This window comes from Danio aesculapii, chromosome 23, assembly GCF_903798145.1.
Source record: "Danio aesculapii chromosome 23, fDanAes4.1, whole genome shotgun sequence".
In the NCBI taxonomy this organism is placed as follows: domain Eukaryota; kingdom Metazoa; phylum Chordata; class Actinopteri; order Cypriniformes; family Danionidae; genus Danio; species Danio aesculapii.
The window spans coordinates 25,773,429-25,793,708 of record NC_079457.1 but is presented as its reverse complement, the minus strand read 5'-3'; the positions used below and the strand labels follow the sequence as shown (position 1 = coordinate 25,793,708).

Genomic DNA, 20,280 nt, shown 5'->3' with positions numbered 1-20,280 from the left:
CACTGCCTGCCTTCCGACCTCTCACCTGTTATAGTGACTATGATTCTGAATTTGCCTTTATTCATCTGTTTGCACCTGTGTTGACCCTTGCTTGCCTGACTACCGAATAAACCTGCACTTGGATCTTAACGTTGTCTCTGTCATCCACGTGTTACAGAAGACTCGGCCAAACATGGATTCAGCAGGACGTCTAGTCAGATTAAGGCAAGGTACGAATTCCCTCAAGGACCATATTAATTCTTTTCTGGACATAGCCAATGACACCACCCTCCTGGACTGTATACTCATTGATTTCTTTTATCGTGGACTAAATGAACCACTAAAATCCACCTTCATCTGTTGTGGTCCTCAGGGATCTTTCCAACAAGCCCTGGATGTGGCTTTACAAGCCTATAGTTCCTCCTTCACCGTGGGCGAGGTGGAAGAGACCCCTAAATGTTTGTTTGGGGGGGCAATAGACAGCAAGACCAGCTGGCGACGGGGCTTGCTGCCCAACACATTAGCACCAATATGCTTGCATCACCCATACTCCTGTCTCCAGCTCACAATATGGCAAGCGCCAGTCTGTCACTTGCTCAGAAGATGGTTTCTTGTTCCAAGTCTGTTCCTGCCATAGTTCCTGTTCCAGTTCCTGAAACACCATCACCTGAGCCACCAGAATGGCCACCGCCACCTGAGTTGCCAGAGCTGCTGCCACCACCAGAGCTGTTACTGCCAGAGCTCCCACCACCACCTCCAGAGCTGCCAGATCCTCAGTCACTGCCAGAGCTGCCAAATCCTCCAGAGCTGCCAGATCCTCAGTCATTGCCAGAGTTGCCAAATCCTCCAGAGCTGCCAGATCCTCAGTCACCTCCAGAGCTGCCAGATCCTCAGTCACCGCCAGAGCTGCCAGAGCCACTGCCGCTGCCAGTACTGCTAGAGCCGCTGCCACTGCTGCCAAAGCCGCTGCCGCCAGCACTGCCAGAACCGCTGCCAGAGCCACAGCCGTCACTGCTGCCAGAGCTGCTGTCGCCGCCTGAGCTTCCTGAATGGCCGCTGCTGCCTGAGATTCCTGAATGGTCGCCGCCACCTGAGCTTCCTGAATGGCCGCCGCTGCCTGAGCTTCCTGAATGCCTTTTTCATCTGTTTGCACCCTTGTTGACCCTTGCTTGCCTGACTACCGAATAAACCTGCACTTGGATCTTACCTTTGTCTCTGTCATCCACGTGTTACAGTTATTGTGTTAACAGCAAGTAATATATATTCAATATCAAAGCTACAACAAAAAATAGCAAGCACAGTAAACTTATTCTAACGTATAAACTGAAATGGTTATGTTCTGGCCTTTAAATGTCTTTTCAACAATGTGGAGAACTCTATAGAATTCCAACTTGTCCAAACCACACCCCAGCCGGGGTATTGACAATCTGGTGATGTGTAATTTGTCACACCACGTTCTCATGCAGATTAGACTGCTCTCAAAGTCCTCATATGTGGGTAGGTCTCTAGCAAGTGTTTTTGTGATCAGGTGGAAAACTATTCTGTCTGCCTCGTGAGTTATAGCACAGTCACCTTTCGTTTTCCTCTTGGCCTTTACTTTGTCAACCCCATATCTTTCTCTGATTTTTTTTCGCTATGCCCGCTCCAAATACACAGTTTGCACTGACACAATGGGCTACAGCTTCTCCTTTAGGGGCTGTGAATAAATCCACAGTTTTGTGGACCACTTGCAAAGTTTGTAGGTTACTTTGTGATGGATGAAAATTTTTATCGTGTGTATATGTTTGTGTATCACCTCCTTTTGTGGTACCCTCACTCCCTCCTGCACTTCCTGTGGTATCCTCCCTCTCTTGGACCTGCGAAGCAAGGTCCACTCTGGTGTCATCCAGTGATCTGGACGGTGGGTCCGCCGGACAGCACTGGCTCAGATGGTACCAAGTGTCACCTTTTCCTGCAAGACGAACACAGTGCAATTACCTTAATTGGAGTAGACCAGCGAGGCTCTTTCCATTTACGCCTGTAGATTCTCAATCTCACCCAGTCCCAAGTTCGGTCAGGTAGTGGTGCTGGATATTCGTGTCCCCTAAAATCAGTTGGTAACATTTTGTCAAAAGATTCAATTAGAGCAGTCAATTTGTAATAGTAAATTTTGTGTGATAATGGTGTACTGGTTCCAATTGTAGTGGGGTCAGTGGGCCAGAAAATTGGCGACCAGTCAACAGTTCGAAGGGCGTGTATCCTGTTGCTCGGCTCACAGAGCTCCTTACTGACATCAAGGCCAGTGGAAGAGCACCCAGCCATGTCAATTTAGTCTGTGCACAGATTTTAGTCAATTTGTTTTTCAATGTTAGATTCAACCGCTCAACCTTACCTTGTGACTGTGGGTGATAGACTGTCCCGAAATGGTGTACTAAACCCAATGCCTTTTCCACATCAGCCAGATGTTCATTTTTAAAGTGTGAGCCGTTGTCAGATCTTACCCGGCTCGGAAAACCATGACGTGGGATGTAATGGTTTATCAGACATTTAATGACAGCAGTGCTGTCTTCCTTGCCCACCGGGAAGGCCTCTGGCCATCCAGTATATGCATCAATCATAACAAGCAAGTATCGTTTACCATTTACCCTTTCAATCATGTCAGTGAAATCAATTATAACTTCATCCCCAGGGCCATTTGCCAATGGGAACGATCCCTGAGATGGTTTCATAGTTGGTTTGACATTATGCATCTGACAGATGTCACATGTCGTTATATACCCAGAAATTAGGTGTGGCATAAAAGAATGCCACCATGATTGCAATGCTCACGACATTTGCTTATCACCACAGTGTGCATGTGTGTGGGCTTCTTTCAACACGCTTGGGACTAGTGACGCTGGGAGCAAAGCTCTACCATCAGGTGCTGTCCAAAGCCCACCCTCGTGTTTGATTGCCCCTTTGTTTTTCCACACAGACATTTCTTCAGGAGCAGCCATGTCTTGTTGCTCAGATAAGAATTCTCTTGAGAATTCTGGTAGGAGGGATGTCACGTCTGGCTCAGATGTGACCACAAACTGACCCTGTAGGTAGCCTGAGGCACGTTTTGCCGCCAAGCCTGCTGCATCATTACCTTTTGATATTAGGTCAGTTCCTTGAGAATGACCAATGCACTTAATAATAGCCACTTTGTTTGGCAACATTATGGCTTCAGAGAGCTCTCTTGCTTCTTTCTCATGAGTAACAGGCCGGCCAGAAGAAGTTGTAAATCCACATCCCATCCACACAGGCAGCTCCACGTGGGCTGTGGACAGTGCATATGCAGAATCAGAGTAGATGTTGACAGCATGTCCTTTTGAGTGTCTCAATGCATTGATTAGGGCCAATAGTTCTGCTTTTTGTGTAGATTGTTTACCAATTAGGGGTTCAGCTTGTATTGTGACAAATTGGTCACCCTGTAATTGAACCACAGCAAATCCTGCTTTCAAAGTTCCATCATCCGCCCTGTGGCAACTACCATCCGTAAACAGTGTTATTGGGTTGTCTGTTTTTTAGGAAGTGGGGAGGCTGTCAGACCCTCCCTAGCTACTGATAATCTGTCTGTCAATGGTGCACAATCATGATGGTCCCCATCAGTCATAAGGTCAGCCATGTTGATCCCATTGTGGCTGTAGGTGATATTTGCAGCTGTCAAAATTTTTGCCTCCCACAGTTTCCTCAAGACAGTCTCAGTGGCCTTTAAATATGACTCTGGCGAAGGTGCAGCTATCAAGATATCATCAACATACATTACTGTCACCACTCCCTCTGGTAACTGACAGTCCTGTAATTGTTGTTTCAAGACCTGATTAAAATGCCCGGGCTCAAGATGAACCCTTGTGGCAGTCTATTGTAAGAATATTGGGTTCCTTGAAAAGTGAAAGCCAAACAATCTTTACATTCATCTGAAATTGGTATGCAGAAAAATGCATTTGCCATGTCTATGCAGGAGAACCATTGGTGCGATATGTTTACCATGGAAAGGGCAGTGTATGGGTTAGGGACAGCAACTATTGGGGTAGTAACTCTACTGTTGATTTCTCTGAGGTCATGTACCATCCTATACCTGCCTCCCTGTTTAGGGACTGGAAATATAGGTGTGTTCCATTGTGACTGGTGGGGAGTCAAAACTCCAGAGTTAAGTAGGCCCTCAATCGTTGGCTTGATGCCAGCTACGGCTTCTGGTCTATTTCTGTACTGTGGGACCCATGTTGGTGGGCCGTCAGAGATGTCAAAAGTGACAGGTGTTATATTACAGTATCCCACGTCAGTGGGTCCTGTTGACCATAATTATTGTGGCATGGAGTTAATTATTTCCTCTGCCCCCTCCCCATCAGATTTATCATGCCATGACACCTGGAAATTCATTTGTGTTCCAGAGTGCCCAGGTCAAGGGTTCCCTCACTACTCTGTAACTGGGAGTAATACAACTGTGTGTTGCCTGTGGGCTCCCAGTCAGTGACAGTTAGTAGTCTCTTTGTCATTGAGCCTAGCTCCCTAGCCTCATGTGTGGGGTGCAATGCCAGTGATACATGTGGGGCAGCAGTCTGCCTCATTTTGTACCATGTTTCTTGTTCCTCTGTTAAGCAGATTGGAGCCACCACACCTTATTTCCCTATCAACAGACCTGTGCTCTTTAGGCTCCACTGTGACCCTTCAATATCTATGAAGGCCTACTGATACACATGGTCTTCCTGTCTGCCATAGAACAGTATGCAGTGTAAATCATCAGGGGGAGGAATGAAAATGTCTAGTGTATATATCCACGCTTTCCATTCTTGGAAGAGTGAATAGGCTCCTGTCTGCGATGGAGATAGCAGAGCCCAGTAAATGTCTACACAATTGTCTGGGGTGGGGGATGGTGCAAGTAACCACTGATTGTGTCCCATTCCACCTTGTAGTGAGCAATTAACCGTCTGCCCAGTGAGGAAGGAAGCAATTACTGCTTCAGGGGTGCAGAGTATACTAGCTCCAGCTTTTATCAATAAATCTCTACCCAGTAGGGGAACTGGCGAATTAGTGGAGTAGAGAAAAGAGTGTGTGAGTTGTTGCCCTGCAATGGCCCCAGGAAGTGGTTTAGTCAGTGGCCATCTTTCAGTATCCCCAGAGAAACACATAACTTCTACATGTTTTGATGATAATTGTCGTCTGTCAACACCATCAGTAACGGTGGAATAAGTGTCTCCTGTATCTACTAAGGCCTCAATGTCACTATTGTTGATAGTGATGGTCAAGAGGGGCTCGGCCATAGCACTCTCTTGGGCTCTCTGTGGGGGCCTTCATGCATAATAACCATCCTCTGTTCCAACCCACTATTGAGTCAGTGGTTGCTGGAAACTGGGTTGGTTCGGCGGCACTGGCCTATTACCCCACCCTCTCCTTTGGGGTTGTCCTCTACCTCTCTGCATTCCCAATGATTGTTACCTCCACACCTGTAGCAGCCATCTAGCCTGACTGTTCCTCGACCCCTAGCTCCTCCCCTCCCTCTACTCCATTGTGGTTGACTTGGAGGATATTGGGTGGTGCCCTCATAACTACCCTCATTTGTTTGTGGGGGAGGCTGGGCCATTTGAACTGTCATCTGTTTTAACCTTTATTCTTTACTGTTTTTTCTTTCTCCAGTTGCAGCTTCAACAACTCTTTTTGTAATTTTAATAGTTCACCCCCTTCTTTGTCTGCTCTCTCTACCGCTTTGTCTATGAAATGTACTGCATACCTTTTCCATTTAGCATCATCACTGCCAGGTACCTCAGGAGATTGTTTCATGGCTTGGGTCACACCAGCTGGAGCTCCTTGCAGTACAGCTGCCCTGAAAATTCTGTTAGTGACAGGGTTACACATTGGGTTTTCATCACATGCCTCTCCCCACTCTTGGCAACATCGATTTATATAGGCTGAACCATTTTCCCCATCCTTGTGTTTTAATTTCAAATTCTCAAACATGGTATCAGGGGTGGGAAACTTGTCCCTTATAGCCTGACACAGAGGTGACTGACCCCCTCCTTGCACCAATGGGGCACTGTTTCCCAAACTTGTGGTGCCAGCCCTCTGTTCCACATCCACAATCTGATGTCCTGACAGGACTCGACTCATTATTTGTCTCAAGTCCCCTACTGATAGTATCTGACCATGTGATAAGGCGAACAACTTGTTCACCCATCTACCACCTCCTTCTGTTACGGCTGGTAGCTTTTTTACCAGGGTCTCAAGATCTGTTAGTGACCATGGCTGGTAACTGTGGTCTGTAGGCCCTGCCAAAAAAGGCATGTTGCACACCCTTCCCATAGTAGCTAGGGTGGATTTGGGGGCTTTTTCTGTTAATCTTTGGCTTCGCCTAGGCCACTGTGTCTGAGGCGTGGAAGAAACTGGCCATTTATCTTCTCCGGTGTCCCTTTCATTATCTTAACTATCTTCTTCTCTAACTTCTTCCTCTCTCAGAGTCAACTTCCCATCTAATCTGACCTGCAGTCCTAACTTATTTTCCCCTACCTTCCTTCTTCTAGTCCCTCCTCCTGAACTACTCTGGCTGTCATCATCACTGTCATCCATATCCACAACTGATCTGGCTGCAGAACTCCTGCCATTTTTACTCTGTTCCTTTGTTTTCTGTTCTTCAGAGATAAGCTGTTCTAATAGACTCCTTACCTCCAATTGTATGGCAGAACATTGGCTCATTACTTCATTTCGTAAGTCATTCCCAGGTTCATTCCTTATCCTACTCTGTTGTTCACCTTCCCCATTCTCAGGCTGTTCTCCCCTGTTGCTCCTTCCTGTATCTCATCTAAGTTCAAAGTACCTCCTTTCACATTAAACATTGGCATCTGTTTCCCTATCATGTTAGGCTGTGGTGGATTGTATGGGGCGGGGGATCTAGGTATAGTTTCTGCACAGCCCTACTTCCTCTTTTCTGTGTCTTAAAACAGCTTCCTGTGCTCTTCTCTCTTTTATTCCCACTTTCTGAAACAGAGACCCCTTTTTGTCCATACAATCAGTACCATAATGTTCAATCATTTCACGTTCACATTCTCCCAGTTCTTTTATTCGTTTTTTCCTATATTTTGGATGAGTTTGTGCCAATAAGACATCTGCCATTTTATCCCATTGTTGTCTTAAAGGGGGACAATCATATTCCTCACATTCTCTATCAAATTCTCCCTCCATTTTATTTTAATGCTATTTTATCATTACACTCTCCCTATTTCTCAATTCACTAAACCTGCTATCCTTGAGAAATATCTTGAAGATATCGAGTCCTTGTCAAAACCAAAGGGATCTTCAACTTTTTTGCCTTCTCAGGAAAAAGGACTTCTCCGTTAGATGGATGAAGGCCTTTAACATACACTATTTATCCTAATTGTTGAAGAGTCAATTGTCTTCGTCAAGACAAAATTTCTTCTACTAGTTTTGCCCTTTTAGGGAAAAGGACTTCTCTTTAGACTCTAAAAGTCTACCCTAAGTGCCTCCTTAAAGAAAAGGACTTCCCCTAGATCCTAGTGATCCACTCTAATTCTCTTTATTCTTTCTCTCACAACTCATTCATGTATATTCATTGACAATTTTCAAGTTAGTAGTTTAATTTACGTATTTTATAATTTCTTGCATGTCAAAATATTATCAAACACATTAACACTGTATTTACTGATGCCAAAAACCATCCATTTAGAATATTCAATAGCAGAATTTAAGTAATGGGGGCCCTCAGGTTTCGGCATCAGAAGCAAACGTCCAACTATTTGACAGTCTCCAGTCAATCACGTCGTCGGGTCACCAATTGTAGGACTCAAATGGTCCTTTGCATGTTCAAAAATTGACGGAGATCTGAGTTGAAAATAAGAAGATTTTATTTTAAATGCAAGAAATTAAAAATACAAATTCTGCGCAGGAGAGGTGTAAGATCAGTTCAGCTCCCCCTATTATGCTTTCCTTCATGCTTTTATACTGTCTCTCGCACACTATCTAACCCTCAACCCTATTGACTTATATGGTGTTGTCTTGACAGTTTGACCATTCAGCAACCAGATATTCCTCTTCCTGGTATCTGTGTATCTTCTCTTGACAGTTCACCTTTTAAGGCAGATGTTTCAGAGCACGTACACAGTTTCCCATTTTCCACACTTTCCCATTTTCATTTGTTTGTTTTTTCAACTCTTCTCTTATTTCTTTCTGTTTACTTTTCTTATATTTTTGTATTAGTTTACAATACTTCATTGTAAATCTCTTTACTAAAAATTTTATATTTTCCCACCACATTCTTTTGTCTTCCATATACATCTCATTTGTCTTTTCTTTTTTAATCAGTGTCTTAATACTTAAAACATAATCCTCTTTTTCCAAAACTTTAGTTTTCAAAATCCAAACTCCCGGTCCTCTTTTCACATTGCTCCAATCTATCTGCATAAATAATGGTTTGTGGTCACTCACACTTGTTTCTTCATATTTAATTTTATCTATATATCTTTCCATATTTCTGCTACATAATATAAAATCAATTCGTGTTCTACATAAAAAATACCCCACCAACTGTTTTCTTGAATACTCCTAAATTTTTTCATTTCTTTCCCTCCATATATCGATCATATCCATTTCCTCAATTAATAGTTTCAACTCTCTTCGGCCTTTGTCATTTTTAAAACACATCCCTTCTGCCATATCCAATTTACTGAAAACAGTATTAAAATCACCCATCATAACAATTTCGTCATAATTACTTAAAACTTTTCTTAAAGCATTAAAAAAATCATTCTTCTTATTTTCTTCTGTTGTCGAATGAATGTTTATTAATATCACTACTTTTCCTTCATAGTTCATCTCTACAGCTATGCATTTACCTTCGTTATTCTTGTATTTTGTTTTACATGTTACACCACTATTTTTTTATTAAAAACGCTACTCCTCTTCCTAGCCTCTCATCCCCATTATTATATAAAACTTCTCCATTCCATCTCTTTTTCACTTCCAACATATGACATTCTTTCCAATTTGTTTCTTGCAGTAATATCCCATCCTCATATTTGCACATTTCTTTTACTTTTTCACATTTTTTCAAATCAGTCAGTCCTCTGGCATTAAAAGTAGCAAATCTTAAAAGCATAAAACATATAAAAAGAAACAATTTCATTTTTTCAGTCCGTCTCTTCCAGATCCTCTAGCAAATCTAATTTATTACTGGTTTCTATTGAGTTTGCATTTAAAAGTCTTCTTCTTGCCACCTTTAAATTGGGTTTAGGTTTGACTGACCTCCTTTTCGTATGCTTTTCTTCCTCTTCTTCGTCGTCCTTTGATATGTCTTGTTCCTTACTTATTTTTTTCAGTCTGTTCAATTTTGTCCAAATCCTCCCGTAAACTATCCGTTATGTCCATTTGTGTCCATTCAGTTCCATCCAGCAATGTGTCCATTTGTTCGTTGATTGGCTTTGGTTTTGCTCCATTTGCGATGTGTCCTGTAGATTTTCAAATAAGTCCCTCTGTGTTCATAAGTCTTTATTCAGTTGAGATTGCTCCTCTTGGTCCTTTCTGTCAGTTTTGTCCTTGTTTTCGGTTATATCATCTTGCTGTTTCGTTATTGTTTCCTTTTCTGTTTGACTGTTGTTTCTTTCATGCATCTGCCTGTTCACCCGCTGTTCTTCCTCGTTCTCAATCCAACATTCACACTTATTTAAGGCCAAATTACAATCCGGGCACTACACAGCTGTACATGTCCTTGCCAAATGTCCCATTTCGTCACATTTGAAGCACCTGAATTCTGGGCATTCCTTCATCACATGGTCTGAGCTCATGCATAGTCGGTTTTTACTTGATTGGTGTGCATGACTCTAAAGTACTGTGGCCCTTCCGCCGTCTCGATTTTGGTGCTGTATGGTAGGGAGACCACCTTTTTCGGAAATCTGGTTTTCACAAACCTTGTTCCATCTTCTATGTTTGTGCCTGGATATATTCTTCTTTTAATTTTAGATATAGGGAAAACTCCCCATCCCTCTAGCTTATTTAAAATTTCTTCATCAGCTAGGTAAACAGGCAGATGCATGAACAAAACAACATGGTCTCTGTTTTGTAACCTTCGTACTTCACATTTCACCCCTTTAATTGTTAAACCATTGTCTATTAAAATTTCGGTGTCATCTTCAGTCTCCATTGTTACTTCATACTCTCTTGTTTGTTTGGGTTTCACCGCCAGAATCCTTCCTTCTCCGATTAGCTCTGTGACTGCTTTGATGATATCAAATCCTCTTGCATCTTTCACATTTTCTACTCCTACACTTACTGTTGCTTCCTTTGTGTATACTCTTCTTTGTATCTCTTATTTATCAGTCCCTTTTTCACCTCTTCGTTGGTTATCCACTCCTTTTTCTTTCTCTCTTCGTCTGTTGTCAAGTCCATTTTCGTTATCTCTTCGTCTGTTGTCATGTCCATTTTCTTTATCTCTTTGTCTAATATCCAGTCCATTTTTCTTTTCATTTTGTGTAAGTTCCTCCATTTCCATGTCATTGCCAGGTAGTCTGTCCATGTTTAAAAATAAAACAAACAAAAAACCCACCCTCCAGTCAGCAAAATGCTGCTGTTAAGTGGTTTTCAACAAAAACCAAAACAGAAAAAATAAACAAAAACACTCAAGGTCAAAAACCAAAAAAGGTAGACAAACAAAATGGGGAGAGTCTTTCTCTCACTACTGCTGCAAACTCACTTTCTGTGTGCTCTATAGTGCCCTCAGGGTGGTATGGCCGTAAGCACGCACAATACAAAGTTAAATAAATCAGAACCAGACATTGTTTCCACCCAGTTTCGAACAGAGGACCTTTCTCGCGTGAGGCAAACGTGATAACCACTACACTACGGAAACCTACTGAAACTCAGAAGCAGAAACCCTTTTTGCTTGGGTGCCTGTTGACGATCATTCAAGTGCAGACTCATGCTGCTATTATTTTCTTGCCAAAAGGAGAGCGCAGTTTCTGCTCGGTTTCGAACCAAAGCATCTTTCACGAGTTAAGCGAACGTGATGATCACTACACTACAGAAACCCCACGAGTGCTTTCAGCAGGGAAGTTTGGCCTGCAAGGATAACACAATGTGCACGATTTTGTCAATCAAGCAGACAAAGCCTACTCAGTGTGACAAGCTCCCTGCAGGCTTTAGCCTACACGTCATTTGCCTAGCTCGAACCAAGGACGTTGTTGAGTGAACCAATGCATTGCCTTGTCTTGTTGAATCGCTGAATACCTCCTCTATTGTAAGTCGCTTTGGACAAAAGTGTCCGCTATATGTATGTTTCACGTGAACAGGGGACCTGCTCATGCACAACACAAAGCTAACTGAAATCAGATTCTATGCAAGTTTGTAACACCATGAGTGCAAGTAAACACTGAGTTAAATTCAAATTTTGTCTCGCACCACTTTGCAGAAAGGATGTTTTCAGTGAACGCCAGAGCTTAACAGAAGCCTGATTTGACAACTGTCATAAAAGACAGAAGTTGTTTCCACTCAGTTTCGAACTGGGGACTGTGTGAGGCGAACCTGATAACTACTACACCACAGAACCAACTTGTGGTGTGATCGCAGAGAGGCTATAAGTCACTTTCCAAAATGTTTTCACTCAATGTTCCAGGCTGGTGGAATCGTTATCCTGTTCCCACTTGGATTACGGATACACTGGTATCCTTAGAACGACAGCTAAATCCCATCTCTTCAGAGTACGCCGGAGTTGAATTAAAATTTTGCCTCACACCGCTTTGCAGAAAGGGTGTTTTCAGTGAACGTCAGTGCTCAACAGAAGCCTGATTAGACAACTGTCATAAAAGCCTGATGTTGTTTCCACCCAGTTTCGAACTGGGGACCTTTCGCGAGCGAGGCGAACATGATAACCACTACACTACAGAAACCTACTGAAATTTAAGAAGCAGATAACCTAAATTCTTGGGTGCCTGTTGACGATCATTCAATAGGTGACTCCTTTTGCTATTATTTTCTTGCCAAAAGGACAGCACAGTTTCTGCTCGATTTCGAACCGAGGACCTTACGCGTGTTAGGTGAACGTGATGACCACTAAACTACAGAAACCCCACAAGCGCTTTCAGTAGGGAAGTTTGGCCTGCAAGGATAACACAATATGCACGATTTTGTCAATCAAGCGGACAAAGCCTACTCAGTGTGACAAGCTTCCTGCAGGTTTTAGAATACACGCCATTTGCCTAGCTCGGAGCAAGGATGTATATCGTGAACCATCAAGACAGAAGAAAGCCAATTCAGAATGTGCATAAATGCAAATCTGCATGTTTCCAGCTAGTTTCCAACAGTTTGTAAAGCGATGGTGGTAATCACTGGAGCCTCTGGTCAGGGTGTGAGCACCAACTTGTGGTGCCATCGCAGATAGGCTATAAGTTACTTTCCAAAATATTTTCATTCAATGTTCCAGGCTGGTGGAATCGTCTTCCTGTTCCCACTCAGATTACGAATACACTGGTATCCTTCAAACGACAGCTAAAACCCATCTCTTCCGAGTAAACCTGAACCCTGGTGAACATTCCTCTCTCTAAAGAAAACAAAACTCCTACTCCAGCACTAAATTCTCTGAGCACAAACGAATTACTTGGAATAAATAGCTTTGGACAAAAGTGTCCTCTAAATGTATGTTTCTACCCAGTTTCGAACAGGGGACCTTTCGCGTGTAAAGCAAATGTGATAACCACTACACTACGGAAAACAAAACGACAGTGCTGCCTCACGTTTTTATAGTCTTTTTTAGAGAACTGTCTTGTTCCGTCTGCATTGCGAAGGGCCAGCAAACGTACTGGCCACCTGCTCATGCACAACACAAAGCTAAAAGAAATCAGATTCTATGCAAGTTTGTGAGACCTTGAGTGCAAGTAAACACTAAGTTAAAATCAAATTTTGCCTCATACCGTTTTGCAGAAAGTATGTTTTCATTGAACGTCAGTGCTCAACAGAAGCCTGATTTGACAACTGTCATAAAAGCCTGTTGTTGTTTCCACCCAGTTTCGATCTAGGGACCTTTCACGTGTGAGGCGAACGTGAAAACCACTACATTACGGAAACCTACTGAACACAGGAAGCAGATACCCTTTTTGCTTGGGTGCCTGTTGACGATCATTCATGGGGTGACTCTTATTGCTATTATTTTCTTGCCAAAAGCACAGCACTGTTTCTGCTCGGTTTCAAACCGAGGACCTTTCGCGTGTTAGGCGAACGATTTTGTCAATCAAGTGGACAAAGCCTATTCAGTGTGACAAGCTCCCTGCAGGTTTTAGCATACACGCCATTTGCCTAGCTCGGAGCAAGGACGTTGTAGCGTGAAGTATTGTAAGTCGCGAAGTATTGTAAGTCGCAAAGTATTGTAAGTCGTGAAGTATTGTAAATTCCGCTCTCTAAAGAAAACAAAACTCCTACTCCAGCACTAAATTCTCTGAGCACAAACAAGTTACTTGGAATAAATAGCACTTCTCCAGTGCATTGCCTCGTCTTGGGAGTGACGTCACTGTCGCTGTCACCGGACGGTAGCTTTGCTGCGTTTTTTTGAGTTTAGATTCGCAATTTACATTTTTATCATAAAATACCTCCTCATTCACTAAATATTTATCTCTCCTACTTGGGGTAAACAATCCCTTAACACACTCATACAAACAAATCTAATTTTAAACGTTCTGTCTCTCGAGCATACAGAGTCCTATTCGTCCCACATAAATAACAGTAATGCTTACCTAGCTAACCCCATAGAGACTGTGTCTGTTCCTCGCACTATTAGATCAAGAAACAAACGTACTGTGTGCTCCAGAAATAATCTATTAAGAATTAAACCAGAAAAACCACTAAAAAGTGAAAATACAAATTACATGAAGCTTGTCTCCTAAACATCAGGTCACTAGCACCTAAAGCACTTATCATAAATGAAATAATAACAGATAACAATCTTAATGCACTCTGTCTCACTGAAACCTGGCTGAAACAAAATGACTATATAAGTTTAAATGAAGCAACTCCTCCAGGATTCTTATATAAACATGAGGCTCGTCAAACTGGTCGTGGTGGTGGAGTCGCGTCAATCTTTAGTGATATTCTTAATGTTAATCAGAGAAACGGACTTATGTTTAGCTCTTTTGAAGTATTAGCGCTTAATGTTGTCCTTCCAAACACTATGCAAAAACCTATGTTATCTCTCGCTCTAATCACCATATATAGACCCCCAGGACCCTATGTCAATTTTCTAAAAGAGTTTTCTGATTTTATCTCTGACTTACTAGTTAAAACTGATAAAATACTAATTGTAGGAGACTTTAACATCCACATAGATGACGCTAACGACACATTAGGGCTCGCGTTTATAGACTTACTGCTCTCACTAGGAATAAAGCAAAATGTTATTGGTCCAACCCATCACCTAAAGCATACACTAGATCTAATTCTGTCTTATGGAATTGAGGTCATTGATGTAGACATTATACCACAAAGTGATGATATTACAGACCACTACCTCTTACTATATAAGCTGTGTTTACCTGAAATTAGCATATCCGCTCCAATATATTGCCCTAGTAGAACTATTGTTCCATCCACCAAAGATGAATTTATAAATAACTTACCTGATCTTTCTCTACTTCGAAATGCACCCGCAAATGACCTTGATATAGCAACCAGCAGTTTGGATGCCGTCTTTACTAGCACACTAAATACTGTGGCACCCATCAAATTAAAAAAAGCTAGAGAGAATAAAACTACACCATGGTATAATAGTCATACCCGCGCTCTCAAAACAGCAACCCGTGCCCTGGAACGTAAATGGAAAAAAACTAATTTAGAAGTCTTTAGAATTGCATACAACGACAGTATGTCCAGCTATAGGAGGGCTTTAAAATCTGCCAGGGCTGAGCACCTCCGCAAACTGATAAAAAATAATCATAACAATCCTAGATTCTTATTTAACACCATTGCTAAATTAACAAATAATCGGTCATCTTTGGAACAAAACGTTCCACCGCAAATTAGTAGTGATGACTTCATGAATTTTTTCAGTGATAAAATAGAAGGCTTTAGACAGAAAATAGGAGATATTACATTTACATTTACATTTACATTTAGTCATTTAGCAGACGCTTTTATCCAAAGCGACTTACAAATGAGGACAAGGAAGCAATTTACACAACTATAAGAGCAGCAGTGAACAAGCGCTATAGACAAGTTTCAGGCGTGTAAAAGTCTAAGAAGCAAAACATTAGTAGAAATTTTTTTTTTTTTTTTTTTTTTTTTAATAGAGAGAGAGAGAGAGAGAGAGAGAGAGAGAGAGAGAGAGAGAGAGAGAGAGAGAGAGAGAGAGAGAGAGAAAGAGGGCTCAGTTAGTGGTATAGCCAGAGAGGCAATTGCAGATTAGGAGGAAAAGTGGAGACTAAACAGTTGCGTTTTTAGTCGTTTCTTGAAGACAGCAAGTGACTCGGCTGTTCTGATGTAGTTAGGGAGTTCATTCCACCAACTGGGCAGATTGAATTAAACTTTCTGCACCGCCTTATACTTCAGATCCAGTAAACACACCACTGAATCTAAATAACCTACAGTGCTTTAAAATCATAGAACAGGAAGAGCTAGACAAAATTATAAATAGCTCTAAATCAGCTACGTGTATATTGGACCCAATTCCAACAAAGTTATTGAAAGATTTGCTACCTGTTATAGGAGAACCTCTTCTTAACATTATCAACTCTTCTTTATCTTTAGGCCATGTTCTAAATCCTTACAAGTTAGCTGTTTTTAAACCTATTATTAAGAAACCACAACTGGACCCCAGCAACTTAGCTAATTATAGGCCTATTTCAAATCTTCCATTTATATCTAAAATACTAGAAAAAGTTGTTTCTGCTCAATTATGCTCCTTTCTGCAGACCAACAATGTTTTTGAAGTGTTTCAGTCAGGTTTCAGAGCTCATCACAGTACAGAAACTGCATTAGTGAAAATAACCAACGATTTACTCTTAGCTGCTGACCAAGGGTGCATCTCGCTATTAGTTCTACTCGATCTTAGTGCGGCATTTGACACCATTGACCATGGTATCCTTATTAATCGCTTAAAGTCTACAGGTGTCCAGGGACAGGCCCTACAATGGTTTAAGTCATACTTATCTGACCGTTACCAGTTTGTGAATATTAATGGACAGCCTTCACAAATCAGCCCAGTAAAATATGGGGTACCTCAAGGATCAGTTTTAGGCCCTTTGCTGTTTACAATATACATGCTACCCCTGGGAGACATTATTAGAAGACATGGGATTAGCTTTCACTGCTATGCAGATGATACTCAATTATATATTTCAACTAAACCTGATGAGACGTCTAAACTGTCCAAGTTAACTGAGTGTATTAAAGATGTTAAAGACTGGATGACCAACAATTATTTTCTCTTAAACTCAGACAAAACAGAATTATTACTTATTGGGCCTAAATCCTGTACACAGCAGATCTCACAACTCGACCTACAATTAGAGGGATACAAAGTTAGCGTTAGCTCTACTATAAAAGATCTGGGTGTCATATTAGACAGCAATTTAACTTTTAAAAATCATATATCCGATGTCACAAAAACTGCTTTCTTTCATCTGAGAAATATCGCTAAGTTACGAAGTATGCTATCCATCTCAGATGCAGAAAAGCTAGTTCATGCTTTTATGACTTCTAGGCTGGACTACTGTAATGCTCTGTTTGCTGGCTGCCCAGCATCCTCTATTAACAAACTTCAATTAGTACAAAATGCAGCTGCCAGAGTTCTTACCAGGTCTAGAAAATTTGATCACATCACACCAATTTTATCCTCCTTACACTGGCTGCCTGTTAAGTTTCGTATTGAATTTAAAATATTGCTTCTTACATATAAAGCTTTAAACAATCTAGCTCCTGTTTATCTAACCAATCTTCTGTCTCGCTACAATCCAACTCGCTCTTTAAGGTCTCAAAACTTAGGGCTTCTGGTAGTACCTAGAATAGCAAAGATGAGTAAAGGAGGTCGAGCCTTCTCATTTATAGCTCCTAAACTCTGGAATAGCCTTCCTGATAACGTCCGAGGCTCAGACACACTCTCCCAATTCAAAACTAGATAAAAGACCTATCTGTTCAGTAAAGCATACACTTAGTGAAGCATTTAGGGGGCTTCCACACAGGTTATGCATCTTGTTGATATACACTGTGAACATAAGCTACGCTAATTATTTTCTTTATTCTCCATTTCCACCTGGGGATACTCTTCCCGAGGCCCTCAGACTATGCAGAGTCACTGATTCGATCCAAGACCAACGACGAGATAATCCCAAGGTTTCCATATCCTGGACCAGGCCAAATCCTGAGCAGCTACTGTGATGGTCATGGAAGAGTGGAGAACATGAGACTGATTCCTGTGATGCTCCAGAGACAGACGAGTCTTCGCTGAGGCCAGCTTCCAGCCTCCGCCACTGAGACTGCAGCTCTGCACAAGACGTTTGGCCAGCGGAGAAATTAAAATGATCGTGCCCAACTGAGCCTGGTTTCTCTCAAGGTTATTTTTTTTCACTTCCGCCATTAGTGAAGGTTTTTTTCCCTCTCCGCTGTCGCCACTGGCTTGCATGGTTCGGGATCAGTAGAGCTGCGCATCGTTGGATTTGCCCTTCAATATTTGGACTCTCAGTAGTGATTATTAAACCACACTGAACTGAGCTGAACTGAACTGAACTTAAACACTACAAACTGAACTACACTGTTTCTATTTACTGTGACCTTTTATGTGAAGCTGCTTTGACACAATCTACATTGTATAAGCGCTATACAAATAAAGGTGAATTGAATTGAATTGTTGAATCGCTGAATACCTCCTCTATTGTAAGTCGCTTTGGACAAAAGTGTCCCCTAAATGTATGTTTCCGCCCAGTTTCGAACAGGGGAAGTGTCGCATGTAAAGTAAATGTGATAACCATTACACTACAGAAATCAATATGTAATATTGTAGCGTGTACCATCCAGACAGCAGAAAGCCAAATCAGAATGTGCATAAATGCAAATCTGCATGTTTCCACCTAGTTTCCAACAGCTTGTAAAGCGATGGTGGTAATCACTGGAGCTTCTGGTCAGGGTGTGAGCACCAACTTGTGGTGCCATCGCAGATAGGCCATAAGTCACTTTCCAAAATGTTTTCACTCAAAGTTCCAGGCTGGTGGTATCGTCTTACTGTTCCCACTCAGATTACGGATACACTGGTATCCTTCAAACGACAGCTAAAACCCATCTCTTCCGAGTAAACCTGAACCCTGGTGAATATCCCTCTCTCTAAAGAAAATAAAACTCCTACTCCAGCACTAAATTCTCTGAGCACAAACAAGTTACTTGAAATAAATAGCACTTCTCCAATGCATTGCCTCGTCTTGTTGAATCGCTGAATACCTCCTCTATTGTAAGTCGCTTTGGACAAAAGTGTCTGTTAAATGTATGTTTCACGCGAACAGGGGACCTTTCGCTTATAAAGCGAATGTGATAACCACTACACTACGGATATCAATATGACAGTGCTGCTTCAAGTTTTTATTGTCTTTTTTAGAGAACTGTCTTGTTCTGTCTGCATCGCGAAGGGCCAGCAAACGCACTGGCCACCTGCTCATGCACAACACAAAGCTAAAAGAAATCAGATTCTATGCAAGTTTGTGAGACCACGAGTGCAAGTAAACACTAAGTTAAATTCAAATTTTACCTCATAACGTTTTGCACAAAGTATGTTTACATTGAACGTCAGTGCTCAACAGAAGCCTGATTTGACAACTGTCATAAAAGCCAGGTGATGCTTCCGCCCAGTGTCGAACTGGGGACCTTTCGCGTGTAAGGCGAACGTGATAACCACTACACTACGGAAACCGACTGAAATACACGAAGCAGATACCCTTTTTGGTTGGGTGCCTGTTGACAATCAGTCATGAGGTGACTCTTCTTGCTATTATTTTCTTGCCAAAAGGACAGCGCTGTTTCTGCTCGGTTTCAAACCGAGGACCTTTCGCGTGTTAGGCGAACGTGATGACCACTACACTACAGAAACCCCACAAGTGTTTTTAGCAGGGAAGTTTGGCCAGCAAGGATAACACAATGTGCACGATTTTGTCAATCAAGCGGACAAAGCCTACTCAGTGTGACAAGCTCCCTGCAGGTTTTAGCATACACACCATTTGCCTAGCTCGGAGCAAGGACGTTGTTGCGTGAACCATCCAGACAGCAGAAAGCCAATTTAGAATGTCCATAAATGCAAATCTGCATGTTTCCACCTAGTTTTCAACAGTTTGTAAAGCGATGGTGGTAATCACTGGAGCCTCTGGTCAGGGTGTGAGCACCAACTTGTGGTGCCATCGCAGATAGGCTATAAGTCACTTTCCGAAATGTTTTCATTCAATGTTCCAGGCTGGTGGAATCGTCTTCCTGTTCCCACTCAGATTACGAATACACTGGTATCCTTCAAACGACAGCTAAAACCCATCTCTTCCGAGTAAACCTGAACCCTGGTGAACATTCCTCTCTCTAAAGAAAACAAAACTCCTACTCCAGCACTAAATTCTCTGAGCACAAACAAGTTACTTGGAATAAATAGCACTTCTCCAATGCATTGCCTCGTCTTGTTGAATCGCTGAATACCTCCTCTATTGTAAGTCGCTTTGGACAAAAGTGTCCTCTAAATGTATGTTTCTACCCAGTTTCGAACAGGGGACCTTTCGCGTGTAAAGCAAATGTGATAACCACTACACTACGGAAAACAAAATGACAGTGCTGCCTCACGTTTTTATAGTCTTTTTTAGAGAACTGTCTTGTTCTGTCTGCATCGCGAAGGGCCAGCAAACGCACTGGCCACCTGCTCATGCACAACACAAAGCTAAAAGAAATCAGATTTTATGCAAGTTTGTGAGACCACGAGTGCAAGTAAACACTAAGTTAAATTCAAATTTTACCTCATACCGTTTTGCACAAAGTATGTTTTCATTGAAGGTCAGTGCTCAACAGAAGCCTGATTTGACAACTGTCATAAAAGCCAGGTGATGCTTCCGCCCAGTTTCGAACTGAGGACCTTTCGCGTGTAAGGTGAACGTGATAACCACTACACTACGGAAACCGACTGAAACACACGAAGCAGATACCCTTTTTGCTTGGGTGACTGTTGAAAATCAGTCATGAGGTGACTCTTATTGCTAATATTTTCTTGCCAAAAGGACAGCGCTGTTTCTGCTCGGTTTCGAACCGAGGACCTTTCGCGTGTTAGGCGAACGTGATGACCACTACACTACTGAAACCCCACAAGTG

At 42.1% G+C, this 20,280-nt stretch overlaps 5 non-coding genes across 5 annotated transcripts; all 5 read right to left on the bottom strand.

The window, feature by feature from the left end:
* Positions 1 to 11,794: 11,794 nt before the first annotated feature.
* On the bottom strand, positions 11,795 to 11,867 carry trnaa-cgc (transfer RNA alanine (anticodon CGC)). Its single transcript has one exon. It is a non-coding gene; the product is annotated as a tRNA-Ala (tRNA).
* A 6,915-nt stretch (positions 11,868 to 18,782) lies between these two features.
* Positions 18,783 to 18,855, bottom strand: trnav-uac (transfer RNA valine (anticodon UAC)). Its single transcript has one exon. It is a non-coding gene; the product is annotated as a tRNA-Val (tRNA).
* Positions 18,856 to 18,960: 105 nt separating this feature from the next.
* trnav-aac (transfer RNA valine (anticodon AAC)) lies at positions 18,961 to 19,033 on the bottom strand. The gene has a single exon. It is a non-coding gene; the product is annotated as a tRNA-Val (tRNA).
* A 986-nt stretch (positions 19,034 to 20,019) lies between these two features.
* On the bottom strand, positions 20,020 to 20,092 carry trnav-uac (transfer RNA valine (anticodon UAC)). Its single transcript has one exon. It is a non-coding gene; the product is annotated as a tRNA-Val (tRNA).
* A 105-nt stretch (positions 20,093 to 20,197) lies between these two features.
* trnav-aac (transfer RNA valine (anticodon AAC)) lies at positions 20,198 to 20,270 on the bottom strand. The gene has a single exon. It is a non-coding gene; the product is annotated as a tRNA-Val (tRNA).
* Positions 20,271 to 20,280: the final 10 nt, after the last annotated feature.